The 16786-nt window shown below is 49.3% G+C and overlaps 1 protein-coding gene across 1 annotated transcript in view; it reads right to left on the bottom strand.

Moving 5' to 3' along the window:
- LOC307133598 (craniofacial development protein 2-like) overlaps window positions 1-16786 on the bottom strand; it is a 1416430-nt gene that overhangs the window by 463487 nt on the left and 936157 nt on the right. The window lies entirely within an intron of this gene.

Below are 16786 nucleotides of genomic sequence, written 5' to 3'. Positions count from 1 at the left end.
GACATATTGTCCCATATTTTTACACTGTAAAAAAAAAAAAAATCAGGTCTCCAATTGTACATTTTCTAGTGACCGATCACATCTAAATTTTTGCAAAATTGATGCAATTTAATTAACAGAAATTCAATTTGGCCAACAAAAAAAATGTATATGTGATCGGTCTCTTGAAAATTTTTAATTGGAGACCTGATTGTTTTTTACAGTGTAGGGATGGATCAGGAGAGTAAATGTGGAAATGAAATGCTGTTTAATGTGTTTTTTAGTAAAGGGAAAGACCTATTCAAGTTTGATGTTATATTTGACATTTTAAATTATTTTTATGTTGTGTCGATTATCAGGTCACCATTATTGTGAAGTGTAGACCTTGTGGTTAGGATATGCTGTTGTGACTGTGCTAATGCCAGTAATGAGAAATGTTTTACGTGATACTTGCATGCTACAAATGTTACACTTAACATGTGAACAATTGCATTGACTGTTAGTTTTTATAGAAATAAAGAAATTAAATTAGTTTGACATAGTTTAGTCTGCGTATGGTCATCAGTTACTCCTCTTTATCCTACTTTATCTAATAGAAATGACATGTTTTTTTAGTAGTTTTGATTAAATGAATTAATTTCTAAACCACCAATAAACCAATAATTTCAAACCAATTAGATTTTTTTGGAAAACATAATTCAATTTCGTGGAAAAGTTTTCCTTAATTTAATTAAGTTCTTTCAACAGCTTGTTTTATTATTTTGTGTTACAAGAAGTGTTCAGCCACATCATGGGATGGGATTTCAATAAAGATACTTCTCTGCCATCCTCAGTACACAATGTGTAACTGCACCGTAATTCAATAAAACTACCATCATAATAGTGCATCGGTTATAAAATCTGTAAACAGAAGTGTGTAGATGTGTGAAATAAATGTCCATTGGCACATTTACTGACAATAGTTATAAAAATGCATAATGCAAACATTAGGGTCTTTACAGCCTCTGCGGTCTAATGCCACTAACCACTTAAGTGCTTGCCTCTGGGAATAATATGGTGGTTAGTCAAAAAAATATACTGACATGCGAGTTGTTTCTAACTATTATTTTATCTTTATTAATAAATGTATTTTACTTTTGATAGAAGTCACCTAATTACACGTTAGGCTGCATTATCTATAGTCACAATACTATAGTCACTGCTGCATTTCATAAATGTTAAACAAGACAAGCCAGGCATTTCATTAATCACAGATTGGCATTATGTTCATTGAGAATATCCAAAAACATATTTGACTAATTTGATCAAAAATTAGATTTTACACACACAGTCTCACATTAGAATGTGGCGGCCAAATTGATATTAATTTCTTAATTTTTTTATATTTTTTATATATATATAGCACTTTTCTGGGTACTCAAAGCGCTTTATATAATAGGAGATGATCTCCTCAACCACCACCGATGTGCGGCATCCACTCAGATGATGCGACGGCAGCCTTTTAAAATGCAAAGTAGAAAAGAAAAGGTCAGGAAGACAAAGACCATTTCTTATGCAAAGTCTGTTTTTTTGTTGTTGTTTTTTTTCATTTAATTTGCCATCTTCTGCCCATTACTTTAAACATGATGAAACCTCTGCTGTGGCTCCCAGCACTGTAATTACTTTTTTGTTCCTTATGAATTTATTGATTCTGTGGAGAAATCTTGATATTCATTCCCTAGAAGTGACAAACACAGTGATAAATGCATGCTTTGCTTTTGAGGTTGTGAAAATACTGTCACAAAAGTGGTATGAAAGAATATAAAATATAATGATATAGATTACTTAATTCTTTATACGGACAATTTTAGAGGAAAAATGGCTACAATATTGTGTTGTATATCATTCTCCATAACACAGAGACCCCCTTTGGGCCATTTTTGCAGGCACCAGCTAGTGAGGTGATGTCCCCTGGGGACAGACCAGACACAATGCCGGTTATCTCCATTCTTGGGTGTCTGGTCCCAACTTCAAATTTTGACTGTGAAGAACATTCTTTGTCATAAAGACCAGACACATTTTCATGGCTGGATCATAAAAAAAGCAAAAGATGTAAGGAAATATGTTATGTCTGTGATAAAGACTATTTATATATATATATATATATATATGGTTCACCTTTAATGTTTCATTCTTAACAAAAATGATTAAAAAAAAAAAAAAAACTAAAACACCTTTTAAGTTGAATCTTGTCCCTGGGCAAATAATCCATGAAACACACAAAAATATTTCACATAATCCTCAATAGCTCTTCCCGCATGATGAAGATTCAAGAGCTGAGAAACTGGTGGGTCCATTTTGTATGGGTCTAGTATTCTGTCACGATTCTACTGGAGGCAAGTTGCAGTTGAACCCATGTGCAGTTTATTTACAAGTGAACAAAACAAACACAGACTTGACTTGACCAGACTTGAAACATGAACTCACCAACAGTAGTGACAGGAAACAATACAGTGGAGTCAGATTGCATAAATTCTGATTTCTGTAACCTGCTACTATATCTGTTCTATTTTTGCAAATATGTCATGAATTGTCTTATTTAGTAATAAAACAGACATTTAACAAATGGCAGCGGCTATTTGCATTAAGTAGATGCTATTTACACCAAGTGTTAATAGCAATTCTATATACACTAAGAGACAATAGCATATTTTCTTAGCGATAATTGCTATTTACGCTAAGTGCAAACAGCGATAGGCATTGTTAGACGGAGCTAGTGCGAACAGCACCTGCCAACAAGGCACGCTATTTGCACTTGGTGTGAATAGACACTCCGTTAACAAATATATCAATATAAATAACCATTCAAAACGTCTCGGTTACGTATGTAACCCTCGTTCCCTGAAGGAGGGAACAGAGACGTACGTCGGAACTGACCGACGAATTGGGATCTGATTTCAGAGACCAATCTACTTCGAGTGTGTTAAAAACGAGCCAATGGAGATTGGCATGCGATTCACGCATTCCACGCACCGCCCCGCAGCGCGGGTATAAATAAGGAAGTGGAATGCTTGATCATTGCTTTTTTCTGCTGAGGAGCTGAACTAGTGACTCTGCCCCCTAGCGGAAGCGCAGCACCTGCCGACGGGACGTACGTCTCCGTTCCCTCCTTCAGGGAACGAAGGTTACATACGTAACCGAGACGTTCCCTTTCAGTCGTGAATTGGGATCCCTACCAAAACGCCAGGAGGCTGGCCCTTCCAGCGTCCTGCTTGAGCGCACTGGACCGTCTTAGATGGTACGGAAGTCAGGGCTCCAAGCAGGGAGGTCAGTCACTGCTGTTTCTGCAAGACCCACTCAGTGTGACTATTGGATAACGCTGGGAAAGCATGCCCGTCTCGGGAGATGGTACGCTGAGTCCGGTCCGAGTCCGGTCAACGTAAGCACGAAGAGCGCGGACGGGACATAAAGCCAGGGCTGGGTCTGCCTCCTCCGAAGGCAGCGCTTGCAGGTTCACTACCTGGTCCCGGAAGGGAGTAGTAGGAACCTTGGGCACGTATCCAGGCCGGGGTCTCAGGACAACGTGAGAGTTGTCCGGCCCGAATTCCAAGCACGATTCGTTGACCGAAAGTGCATGCAGGTCCCCTACCCTCTTGATGGAGGCCAATGCCGTTTGAAGCACTGCCTTCATTGACAGGATTTTAAGTTCCACAGACTGCAAAGGCTCAAAGGGAGGGCTCTGAAGTGCTCTGAGCACTAGAGCCAAGTCCCAAGAGGGTAACGAGTTTGGACGAGGAGGATTTAGCCTGACGATTAGGTCGTGCTTCCCCAAGGACTTACCTTCGACTGCGTCGTGATATGCCGCTATTGCTGCGACGTACACTTTGAGGGTGGAGGGAGACAGCCTTCGCTCCAGCCCATCTTGTGGAGAGGTGGTGGTCCAGTGGGTTAAACCACTTAACTGATATGCAGAAGGTTGCTGGTTCTATCCCAGCGGTCACCACCAGTGTGTCCTTGAGCAAGGCACTTTACTCCACGTTGCTCCAGGGGGATTGTCCCTGTAATAAGTGCACTGTAAGTCGCTTTGGATAAAAGCGTCTGCCAAATGCATAAATATAAATATAATATATAAATATAAGAAAGCACGACACTAACCGAACACCTTCGGGGGTCTTCCCGGTGGAAAGAACACCATTCAACGAACAGATTCCACTTCAAAGCGTAGAGGCGCCTCGTAGAGGGAGTAAATGAGTCCTAACTGTCGCGACATTCCCTTCTTTTATAAAATAACCTTTTTATCATAGTAAAATCTAGGGGAGCGCAGGGCACCTACTTCCGGTTTGCACACGTCACGTTGTGAAATAGGCCTGTTGTGTAGGTGGGGCATGTTGTCACACTGCGTTACAATGAGCCCCTATATCCATAGTTTTCAGTCACGTGACTGTCGCAGAGCCTTGGAGGGCAAAACCGCCATAGAACTCCATAGAACGGCAGCACAAGCCTGTCAAATTTCCCTCTTAAAACAAAAATATGTGAACAAGATGCACGTTTTGGGCACTTATGATCCATATACAGCACCTGCTGCAGTATTTCAATCACTGAAAACAGCGGGACCTTTTTAAAACGCTTAACGTGAAAAACACTATAGGGTGAGTTGCACCAATAAGGATTAAATTAAGCAAAGCTTAAAGGATTTGTTGATATGGGTTTTAGTAAAACCATTATAGAGCTGATCAAGCAGCAGACAGAGGGTGAACTGAAGACAGGCTAAATAATCCTTAGTGCAACCCACCCTTAAAGTGCTGTAATGTACTAAAACGTCTCGGTTACGTATGTAACCCTCGTTCCCTGAAGGAGGGAACGGAGACGCCACGTCGGGGTACCGACGAATAGGAATCTCGCTCGCGAGAGCCAATCTACTTCGAGTGTAACTAAACGAGCCAATGCACATTGGCATGCAATGATTGCACCAGGTGCTCATGCCACGCCGTGCGGGTATAAATGAGACACAGGTGATTGCATCAAATCAGCCTTTTGCTGAGGAGCCGGGTAGGTAGACAGGCACCCCAGCAGGGTACAGAGGACATGGCGACGGGACGTGGCGTCTCCGTTCCCTCCTTCAGGGAACGAGGGTTACATACGTAACCGAGACGTTCCCATTCAGTCGGTCACTCTCGACGCCACGTCGGAGTACCGACGAATAGGAATCCCTACCAAAGCGCCATGGCTTCCCAAGCCCAATACCGGTTCTCAAGGATTCAGCGGCAAGGGGCCTGATGCCAGACGTTCCGCCACGTCCGGCACCGAGGGCGGTGGAGGACTCACAGAGTTTGCTTCTGGAGAATATAAGCGCCGTAGCGCAGCAAGCCGACAAGAGCCGGGGCCTCTCAGTGCTTCTACCTGTTTGAGGTGAGAACACAGGAGGAGACCGGCTCTACACGTAGGCTATAGAATCTAGCGAACGTGTTGGGTGTCGCCCAGCCCGCAGCTCTACAGATGTCTGACAGCGAGGCGCCACGTGCCAGCGCCCAGGAGGATGCAACACTTCTAGTAGAGTGTGCTCGCACCCTGAGCGGACAGGGCACACCTTGTGCTTGGTAAGCCAAGGTGATGGCATCCACTATCCAGTGGGCCATCCTCTGCTTGGAGACAGCCTTTCCCTTCTGCTGGCCTCCGTGACAAACAAAGAGCTGATCTGAGGTTCTAAAGCTTTGAGTTCTATCCACGTAAACCCGCAGAGCGCGGACGGGACAGAGCAAAGCTAGGGCTGGGTCTGCCTCCTCCGGGGGCAGCGCTTGCAGGTTCACCACCTGGTCCCTGAAGGGAGTGGTAGGAACCTTGGGCACATAGCCAGGCCGGGGTCTCAACACCACGTGGGTATCACCCGGCCCAAACTCTAGGCACGATTCGTCGACCGAAAATGCCTGCAGGTCCCCTACCCTCTTGATGGAGGCCAATGCAGCCAACAGCAAAGTCTTCATTGACAGAATCTTTAGCTCTGCTGACTGCAAAGGCTCATATGGGGCATTCTGAAGTGCTCGGAGCACCAGAGCAAGATCCCAAGAGGGTATGGAGGGGGGGCGAGGAGGATTTAACCGTCTCGCCCCCCTAAGGAACCTGACGACCAGGTCGTGCTTCCCAACCGTCTTACCTTCTACATGGTCGTGATAGGCGGATATTGCAGCAACATAAACCTTGAGGGTGGAGGGCGACAGCCTACGCTCCAACCCCTGTTGCAGGAAGGAAAGCACAGACGCGATCGAACATCTTCGGGGGTCTTCTCGGCGAGAAGAACACCACTCGACGAACAGGTTCCACTTCAAGGCGTAAGCCTGTCTTGTAGACGGTGCTCGTGCCGAAGTGATGGTGTTAACTGCCTCTTGGGGTAAGTCACCTAGAACCTCCGCGTCCCGTCCAGGGGCCAGACATGAAGCTTCCACAGGTCTGGACGCGGGTGCCAAAGGGTGCCCCGTCTCTGAGTCAGAAGGTCCTTCCTCAGAGGAATCGGCCAAGGAGGGGCTGTCGCGAGGAGCATAAGTTCTGGAAACCAGGTCCGGTTGGGCCAGTACGGTGCCACCAGCAGGACCTGCTCCTCGTCCTCCCTGACCTAGCACAGAGTCTGTGCAAGTAGGCTCACTGGGGGAAACGCATATTTGCGCAGCCCCTGGGGCCAGCTGTGCGCCAGGGCATCCGTGCCGAGTGTACCCTCGGTCAGCGAATAGAACCACTGGCAGTGGGACGTTTCTGGGGAGGCAAACAGGTCGACCTGTGCCACCCCGAACTGTCTCCAAATCAGCTGAACCACCTGGGGGTGGAGTCGCCACTTGCCTGGGAGCGCAGCTCGTGAAAGCTCGTCGGCCACACGGTTGTGCACACCAGGGACATGAATGGCCCGAAGCGACCTCAGACACTTCTGACTCCAGAGGAGGAGATGGCGGGCGAGTTGCGACATGCGACGGGAGCGCAGACCACCTTGTCGGTTGATATACGCAACGGTCGCAGTGTTGTCCGTGCGGACCAGTACATCTTTGCCCCGTAACCGCGCTTTGAGGCGGCTCAGAGCAAGATGCACTGCTAGCAACTCGAGGCAATTGATATGCCAATGCAGGTGCGGGCCCGTCCAAACCCCTGACACTGCATGCCCGTTGTACGTGGCTCCCCAGCCCATGGCAGAGGCATCCGTGAAAACCACAGCGTGCCTGGACACCTGTTCCAGGGGCACTCCGGCCCGAAGGAACGAGGGGTCTGACCATGGACTGAAGGACTGGCGGCAGGCCGGTGTGATGCTCACCCGGTGAGTGCCGCGTTGCCACGCCCATCTCGGGACTCGGCCGTGTAGCCAATGCTGAAGCGGTCTCATATGAAGCAGGCCGAGCAGTGTTACTGCCGCAGCGGCCGCCATATGCCCCAGGAGCCTCTGAAACTGTTTCAGTGGAACCGCCATCCTGCCTTGAAACGTGTTCAGGCAGCTCAGCATCGACTGGACACGCTCCTCCGTGAGGCGCTCTGTCTGTTCGACCGAATCCAACTCCATACCGAGAAAAGAGATCCTCTGCACGGGGGCGAGTTTGCTCTTTTCCCAGTTGACCCGAAGACCCAACTGGCTGAGGTATCTGAGCACCAGGTCCCTGTGTTCGCACAACTGATCCTTGGACTGTGCTAGAATGAGCCAGTCGTCGAGATAGTTGAGGATGCGAACGCCCTGTTCTCTCATGGGCACAAGGGCCCCCTCCGTGACTTTCGTGAACACCAACACCGACTGAAGAGATCGCTTCCGAAAGGCGGCTTCCGTCTTCAGTCAGGACTGCGAAGTAGTGAGTGATATCTGCCGTTACCATCTACCACCCGGCTCCGAAGCAAAAGGTTGATTTGATGCAATCACCTGTGTCTCATTTATACCCGCACGGCGTGGCATGAGCACCTGGTGCAATCATTGCATGCCAATGTGCATTGGCTCGTTTAGTTACACTCGAAGTAGATTGGCTCTCGCGAGCGAGATTCCTATTCGTCGGTACTCCGACGTGGCGTCGAGAGTGACCGACTGAATGGGAACAGTGATATTAAAAGATCAAATTCAGTTTACACCTTTTTGATGATGTATACTGTATACAGGCGAGTAGATGAGGCAAGAATATGAACGCAACGTGTTTTCTTTATAATGGGTTTCGATGGGCAAAACACCTAACGAGAAACCTCGTGTTGCACTAATATTCTGTGTTTGTCTGCTTTCCTGTACAAAGTATGCAACATCAATAAGGTGTATATTGAATTTGGTATTTTAATATCACTGTCTTACCGCATTAATTCTGACTACAAACCTGGTAAAAATGACTACACTGTAAAAAAAAAAATTGGGGGGAAAAATTGTGTAAATTGATCATTACATATTGGCCCAATAAATGACTTCCAAATAATTATCGCCATGCAAAAAGATGCATTGTACTAATCATAGCTTAAGGTCTTCACTCAAAATTAAAATTGTATATTCACCGAACATATTTAATTGTGCTCAGTCAATCTATGAAGTCGAAGTGAAAAATCCATGTTGGCTGAACAAGTCCTCCGTCCGAAAAACGGTATACGCATGCGCAAAATGCGCTTGAAAAAAAACGTTTGTGTGGAGATTTCAAATGCGGAGACACGGGAGCGGCAGCGCGAGCGGAGCCGAACCAGCAGGTGCTGAAGACCGAAACAGACATTCCCAAAAGAATAGAGAGATATTCATCTCACAAAAACGTTGGTGAGTATTTAGCACTGAAATTATTCTCCAGAGTTTTGCTTTATGACCGGGTATGAAGTTTAAAAGACATTTTGTAGAATCACGAGTTCATGCATTCATTGTTTTCATGAGTGTGTTCTCGTTTACCACATAATTATCTAATGGTAGCCTGTAGTCAATAGTTTTATTTTCCTCATGTCTTATATGTCTAAAACAATAGGTAATAAGGAAATTAAGTAACTTGTGTGATATGTACGGCATGCAACTGTTGAACACGGTGCGTTTGGCGTCTGCCTCTTTCAGGGCTTAAGTTATTGCCTTTTAATATCAAACATGTCAAGCTCGTGATTTTCTGATGTCCATTCATTCGTCTCATCCTCATTATATAATGAAGAAACTTCTGTTCTGTCTCTTGCCAGATGTGATGCAGGGGAGCTTTGTCATTAATGTTAGTTTTTATTTTTATTTGCAGGTTTTTAGCCTGCAGTGCCGCGTTTTCTTCACCAAGACATCCTGTTATGCAGAAGACTTCTTGAATGTATTCAGAGTTTTTCCTTATTGAAAATAAGGTATTTTCACCGAAATATCCTGTGTTGGAATTTACTTGTTAATAAAGTAATGTGATAAAATGTCAACCCTGTTGTCTGTGTCTGTATTTTGCTTAATATATTTATGTTTTTAGTCATTTTTGTCTTTTGGGACAGTGAGAAATAAACAATTGTTACTACAATTTAAAATATTTAATTGGACCAACCACACAGTTTCACTGTAAAACATTTCTCCAATTCAAAATTTTCTAGTGACTGATCACATCTAAATTTTTTAGTTGGCCAAATTGAAAAATTTTGATGTGATCGGTCACTAGAAAATTTTTAATTGGAGAGGTCTGACATTTTTTACAGTGTTGGTAAATTACATTTTTCCATTAGCTCAACATATTATTTCTAATTGAGCCCATGTTAACAGGCTGTTGCCACAATGGATAAAATTCAATTCACAGAAATTCAATTTTGCCAATTGAAAATTTTAGATGTGACCAGTCACTAGAAAATTTTGAGTTGGGAAGATTATACATTTTTTCCATTGGCTCAACATATTATTTCTAATTGAGCCCATGTTAACAGGCTGTTGCCACAATTGATTAAATTACATTTACAGAATTTCACTTGGGCCAATTGAAAACTTTAGATGTGACCAGTCACTAGAAAATTTTGAGTTGGTAAGATTATACATTTTTTACAGTGTAGCGGGCAATGGAGGAGAGCCTTGTTTTGCCCTCCAGGTGGGCGCTAAGCGTGTGACGACACGTGAAAACGTCTCGGTTACGTATGTAACCCTCGTTCCCTGAGGAGGGAACGGAGACGTACGTTAGTGACTAACGAATGGGGGTTTCGCTTAGAAGCCAATCATCTTCTAGTATTCAACAGCGCCCAATGGCAGTGCCAATGCCATGGGCATGCGGAATTTGCATGCGTAACTCCGCCCCACCTCGTGGGTATATAAGGAAGTACGCTGGCAACATCGCATTATGTTACTGCTGCAGGAGCCAAGACTGAACTCCGCGTTCCAGTGCAGCACAGCTGACGTGGCAAAGGAAACGTACGTCTCCGTTCCCTCCTCAGGGAACGAGGGTTACATACGTAACCGAGACGTTCCCTTTCGTTCAGTCACTACGACGTACGTTAGTGACTAACGAATGGGGGTTCCAATACAACAACGCCACTCAGCTGTCATCCAGTGCCCTGCGTAAGTGTGAGTACCCTGTCGTAAGACTAGTACGGACGAAGGACTCCCACTTATCACAGGAATACCAAGGTACACTGGGAAGCATATCCCAGTGAGGGAATGCCAAGATGCCTACCGTAGGGAGGGCTTAGAGAATACACATATGACCCGCTGAGGGCTGCATATGGAAGATCACTAGGGTACCAGCCGAAGGTGGATTTTTAACCCTAGGGGTGGCAGGGACTTGCCAAGGGAAAGACACCTGCTCACTGAGGAGGCTTACGGTGAAATACACATGTGGGGGTCGCCGGAGGGAACCATGCACACGGAGCACCTGGCCGGACATGAGGGTCTGGGCTCGAAAGGGCACACTGAACTGATGTCGGCGTAAGCAGTGCTGGAGGAGCTCAGGGCTCTCGGGGAGCTCACCTGAGGAAAATATCGCACGTATCCAGTCCTGGGAGTGGAATGGCGAGCAAGCGAAGACACCTGAGCCTGGCCCATTACCGGCCACCCGTAGGGGCGAGTACATAGTCGGACACTGGCTCCACTCGGAGATTGTAGAATCTGGCGAATGTGTTAGGTGTCGCCCAGCCTGCAGCTCTGCAGATGTCTGTTAGCGAGGCGCCATGCGCTAGAGCCCAAGAGGAGGCCACACTCCGGGTGGAGTGTGCCCTCACACCAAGGGGACATGGTCGGCCTTGCTGCTGGTACGCCAAAACAATGGTGTCCACTATCCAGTGAGACAACCTCTGCTTTGAGAGAGCACTTCCCTTCCGCTCTCCACCATAACAGACAAAGAGCTGGTCTGAGGTCCTGAAACACTGCGTCATGTCTACGTAGGCGCGGAGAGCGAGTACTGGACAGAGCAATGCCAAGGCTGGGTCTGCCTCCTCCAAAGGCAGCGCTTGCAGGTTCACCACCTGATCTCGGAACGGAGTGGAAGGAACCTTGGGCACATATCCGGGCCGGGGTCTCAGGATCACGTGAGAGTTAGCCGGCCCGAACTCAAGGCACGCTTCGTCAACCGAAAATGCTTGCAGGTCCCCGACCCTCTTAAGCGAGGCCAATGCGGTCAGCAGAGCCGTCTTCATAGACAAGAACTTAATCTCAGCCGACCGCAAAGGCTCAAAGGGAGGCCTCTGCAGAGCACTTAAGACTACTGAGAGGTCCCAAGAGGGAACGAGAGGAGAGCGAGGAGGATTCAGTCTCCTCGCCCCCCTCAGGAACCTGATGATCAGGTCGTGCTGACTTACCTTTTTGTCTCCCAGGAGATCGTGGTAGGCAGATATTGCGGCCACATATACTTTAAGGGTGGAGGGAGACAGCCTTCGCTCCACCCCCTCCTGGAGAAACGATAGCACGGACCCGATCGGGCATTTCCAGGGGTCTTCTAGGCGGGAAGAGCACCATGTGACGAAGAGGTTCCACTTCAACGCATAGAGGCGTCGCATAGACTCAGCTCTAGCGGAAGTGATGGTAGCGACCACCGCAGGTGGAAGGCTACTCAAACCTGCCGCGTCCCGTCCAGAAGCCACACGTGGAGCTTCCAGAGCGCTGGACGCGGGTGCCAAAGGGTGCCCCGTCTCTGAGTGAGGAGGTCCGGTCTCAGAGGAATAGGCCAGGGAGGGGCTGTCGCAAGGAGTAAAAGTTCTGGGAACCAGGTCTGGCCGTGCCAAAACGGGGCGACCAAAATGACCTGCTCCTTGTCCTCCCTGATCTTGCACAGTACCCGTGCAAGAAGGCTCACTGGGGGAAACGCATACTTGCGTAGCCCTGACGGCCAGCTGTGCGCCAGTGCATCCGTGCCGAGGGTGCCCTCGGACAGGGAATAATAAAGGGAGCAATGGGAAGAGTCCTGGGAGGCAAACAGATCTACCTGTGCGTCGCCGAACCGTTCCCATATCAGCTGGATCGTCTGGGGGTGGAGTCTCCACTCTCCGGGGAGAGGCTGAATCCGTGAGAGCTCGTCGGCTGCACGGTTCAGGTCTCCCGGGATGTGGACAGCACGAAGGGACCTCAGGCGCTTCTGACTCCACAAAACGAGATGGCGGGCGAGTTGAGACATACGGTGGGAGCGTAGACCGCCCTGGTGGTTGATGTACGCTACTACGGCCGTGTTGTCTGTCCTGACTAGTACATGTTGACCCCTCAGCAACGCTCGGAAGCGGTGCAGGGCGAACCGTACTGCCAGTAACTCGAGGCAATTGACATGCAGAAGGCGCTGGGGTCCTGTCCAGGAGCCTGCGGCTGCTTGTCCATTGCACATGGCACCCCAGCCCGTGGATGATGCATCTGTTGTCACAACAACATGCCTGGAAGCTCGTTCTAAGGACACTCCGGTCCGTAGAAAACTGAGGTTCGACCACGGGGTGAGTGTCTGTAAGCAGGCCCGAGTCACTTGTACCCGGAGCGTGCCAGACCGCCATGCCCATCTCGGGACTCGATCGTGTAGCCAGTGCTGAAGCGGTCTCATATGAAGCAATCCAAGCGGCGTTACCGCGGCTGCAGATGCCATATGCCCCAGGAGCCTCTGAAACAGTTTCAGTGGAACCGCACTCTTGCCCTCGATTTGACGAAGGGAAGTCAGCAGAGACTGCGCGCGCTCGCTCGAAAGCTGCGCGCACATGGCGACCGAGTCGATATCCATACCGAGAAAAGAGATCCTCTGCGCGGGGCAAAGTTTTCTCTTCTCCCAGTTGACCCGAAGGCCCAGACGGGCTAGGTGATGGAGCACCAGATCTCTGTGTCCGCAAACCTGCTCTCGAGAGTGACCCAGTATGAGCCAGTCGTCGAGGTAATTCAGGATGCGAACCCCGTGCTGCCGAAGGGGCGCAAGGGCTGCCTCAGCAATCTTCGTAAAGACGCGAGGGGACAGAGATAGCCCGAATGGTAGAACTGCGTACTGATATGCCCGCCCCTCGAAAGCAAACCGTAGGAACGGTCTGTGTCGAGGCAAAATGGAGACATGGAAGTAGGCGTCCTTCAGGTCGATCGCTGCAAACCAATCGTGTGGACGAACGCATTCGAAAAGGCGTTTCGCTGTCAACATCTTGAACGGAAACCGGTGAAGGTAACGGTTCAAGACGCGCAGGTCCAGGATTGGTCGTAGCCCACCGGTCTTTTTGGGTACAATGAAGTACGGGCTGTAAAACCCGTAATTCATCTCGGCTGGAGGGACAGGTTCGATCGCACCCTTCGCCAGTAGGGTGGCAATCTCCGCTCGCATGACGGGGGCATTGGCCCCGATCATGGTGGAACGGACTCCCCGGAAGCAGGGAGGAACCTGCGCGAACTGAATCGCGTAGCCGCGCCTGACGGTCCGCGCGACCCAGCGGGACAGCCCTGGAAGCTGAAGCCAGACATCCAGAAACTGCACCAGCGGGGTAATACGGAGTACAGACGTACCCGGTGTGGGCGTGCAGCGATGCAGCGTCACCGGCCCGGACATGGGAGGCTGTGGGGCGTCCCGGTGCGGGGGCACGGTTGACAGCTGCGTCCTGACAGAGGAGACCAGGGAAGGACGCACGTTCCACTGGGGTCTGCTCTGCCAGGAGGCTGGCGACAGAGTGGGATGCGAGTGGCGGGACCCGTGGGTGGCGCGCACCGTCATCACCGGACTCTGTGGGCTCAGGGATGGGAGTGTTAATTCTTTCTTTGACCAACATAGGGTGCTGCTGACCCGGGGGCCAGCAGCTGAACAAAGGATTCTCCCCCGGCCCTCCACCGGGGGAAGGAGTGGTCCTGCTACCATCTCCTTGAAAGAATTTCCCATCCCTGAGCCGTCCGTCTCAGGAGCGCCGCTTGGCCTGGCGTTTAGCGGGGCGCGGGGCGGCCTGAGGGGACTTGGACGCCTTCCTACGGCTTCCTCCGCGACCCGGCCCGGGTGAAGGCTGCTGCTTGGACCGGGTGGGAGGGGCGGGAGCCTTAGGAGGGCGTCCTCGGCGTGGAGCAGACTGAGGCGACTGTGCCGGCGGCTGGGTGGAGGCAGCAGCTGGCCGCCGGGGCAGTACGTGTTTTATAGCCTCAGTCTGCTTCTGGGCGATTGAGAACTGTTGGGCGAAGTCCTCAACCGCCCTGCCGAAGAGGCCGGCCTGGGATATGGGGGCATCGAGGAACCGGGTCCGCTCGGTGTCCCGCATATCGGCCAGGTTCAGCCATAAGTGACGCTCCTGGACCACATTTGTGGACATCACTTGACCCAGGGAGCGTGCGGTCACCTTCGTCGCCCGGAGAGCGAGGTCGGTGGCGGCACGCAGCTCATTTAAGAGCCCCGGATCAACTCCACCCTCGTGCATGTCCCTGAGGATCCTGGCCTGGTAGACCTGGAGGATCGCCATGGCATGCAACGAAGCGGCAGCCTGCCCCGCGGCTCTGTGCGATTTCGACACCAAGGTTGATGTGAACCGACAGGCTTTGGAGGGGTGCTTAGGATCACCACGCCAGGTTGAAGCGCTCTGAGGACACAGTTGCATCGCAACAGAACGTTCAACTGGAGGGATCCCAGTGTACCCTTTAGCTGCCGCCCCATCGAGGACGGAGAAGGCGGAGGAAGTCACCGAACGGTCGCGGGAAGACAACGGGGACTTCCAGGACCGCGTGAGTTCCTCATGCAGCTCGGGAAAGAAAGGTATTGGGGGCGGGGACTGACGGGTGTCAGCGCGGGCTCCCAAAAACCAATCATCGAGCCTTGAACGTTCGGGACAGGGTGGAGGGTTCCACTCTATCCCTAAGCTCGCGGCTGCCCGAGACAACATGGCTGTCAGCTCTGGATCTGACTCGGGCAATGCTGGCGCGCCCGAAGGCGACAGCACAGCCGAATCATCATCTCCAGAGGACTCGAGCCCACCTTGTGATGCGGTGATCGACATCGCATCTTCCTCCGGAATGCCAAACGAGATGCGCGGGGGGGCCGGAGCCGGCCCCGCGATCTGCGTCTGAACGCTCGCGGGTTGCAGTGTGCAAGACGGGGGTGTGGCCCGAGGCATGAGCGTCGGGGCTTTGTTCCACACCGTAACCGTCAAGTCACCCTGACCACCAGCCGAAGTACTGGGCCTCTGGGACTCAGTAGATCGGGGTGTGGTAGAGGGGACTCTCACTTCTTTACAAAGGTCATGGAGTCTTGACCGCAACACTGCGATGGTCATGTTCCCGCAGTGAGAACATGACTCATCCACGAACGCTGTCTGGGCATGCTGAAAGCCCAAACATACCAGACAGTGTTCGTGCCCATCAGAGGGAGAAAGCAACCGACCACACCCAGAAGTACACGGACGAGACATCCTGAAAAGGACGCGCCACGTGTAAGCTCTTTTAGGAGAGGAAAGCCTTGCAGAGAACGCCGAAGCGCCCAGGGACCACACACCAGCTGTCTAGCGGACCAATGCGCAGATCAGCAGGCAGGCAGTATGATGATCACTGGAACGCGCCGTAACACCAACGCCTCTGGAAAGCTGCTCGTCTCGAAAAGCTGTCGAAGACTCAGATCAGGCTTGTAGGAGTGAAGAGATCCTCTTGGCTCCAAAGCAGAAACATAATGCGATGTTGCCAGCGTACTTCCTTATATACCCACGAGGTGGGGCGGAGTTACGCATGCAAATTCCGCATGCCCATGGCATTGGCACTGCCATTGGGCGCTGTTGAATACTAGAAGATGATTGGCTTCTAAGCGAAACCCCCATTCGTTAGTCACTAACGTACGTCGTAGTGACTGAACGAAAGGGAACTATGGATTAGAACTACCCTATTATATAATATACTTATATGAATTCTTTTGAGAAACCATGAGAAAAAAGTGAATATAAACTTAGAGTCAATGTTAAAAAATGATTCATTATTATTATGTTTTGAACTATGCTGTAAAGCTGTGTTTTGCAGTGTTTGTTATCAAACTAAAAAAAAAATATTATTATTAAAAAATGCCATTATTTTATATGAAAAAAATGATAATTGTATTTTATTGGCAAAATATTTTAGTTTGTCTTGGATATTTTTTGATTATATAAGGTAACATTTTAAGCTGTCATTTGGTCATGTTACAATGTGCCCCTCACATGTTACAATGTACCCCACCTATGGGGCATGTTGTCACATTTCACCTCCATTCTTTCGGGGTAAATCAAGAAAAAAGTATATACTGTATTAATGAAACAAAACCACATAATTGTACTAGACATGTGTGAAATTAATGTGGGGAAAAATAAATACTCCGAAATACCCCAAGATGATTTACACAAACGGAGAAAGTCAAAAAGCATTAGGTTGTGCCCCGCTCTCCCCTACATATTGTTCCCAACAAAAGTATTGTTTAGCATAAAACATGTTGAAGATTAGTGGACAGGCAGTCGATTCATTAAATGTTGTTTCCTCACAAAAGTGGTTTAT

Source organism: Gobio gobio (genome assembly GCF_949357685.1).
Source record: "Gobio gobio genome assembly, chromosome: 11".
NCBI lineage: Eukaryota > Metazoa > Chordata > Actinopteri > Cypriniformes > Gobionidae > Gobio > Gobio gobio.
This window is presented reverse-complemented; position numbering and strand designations above follow the sequence as displayed.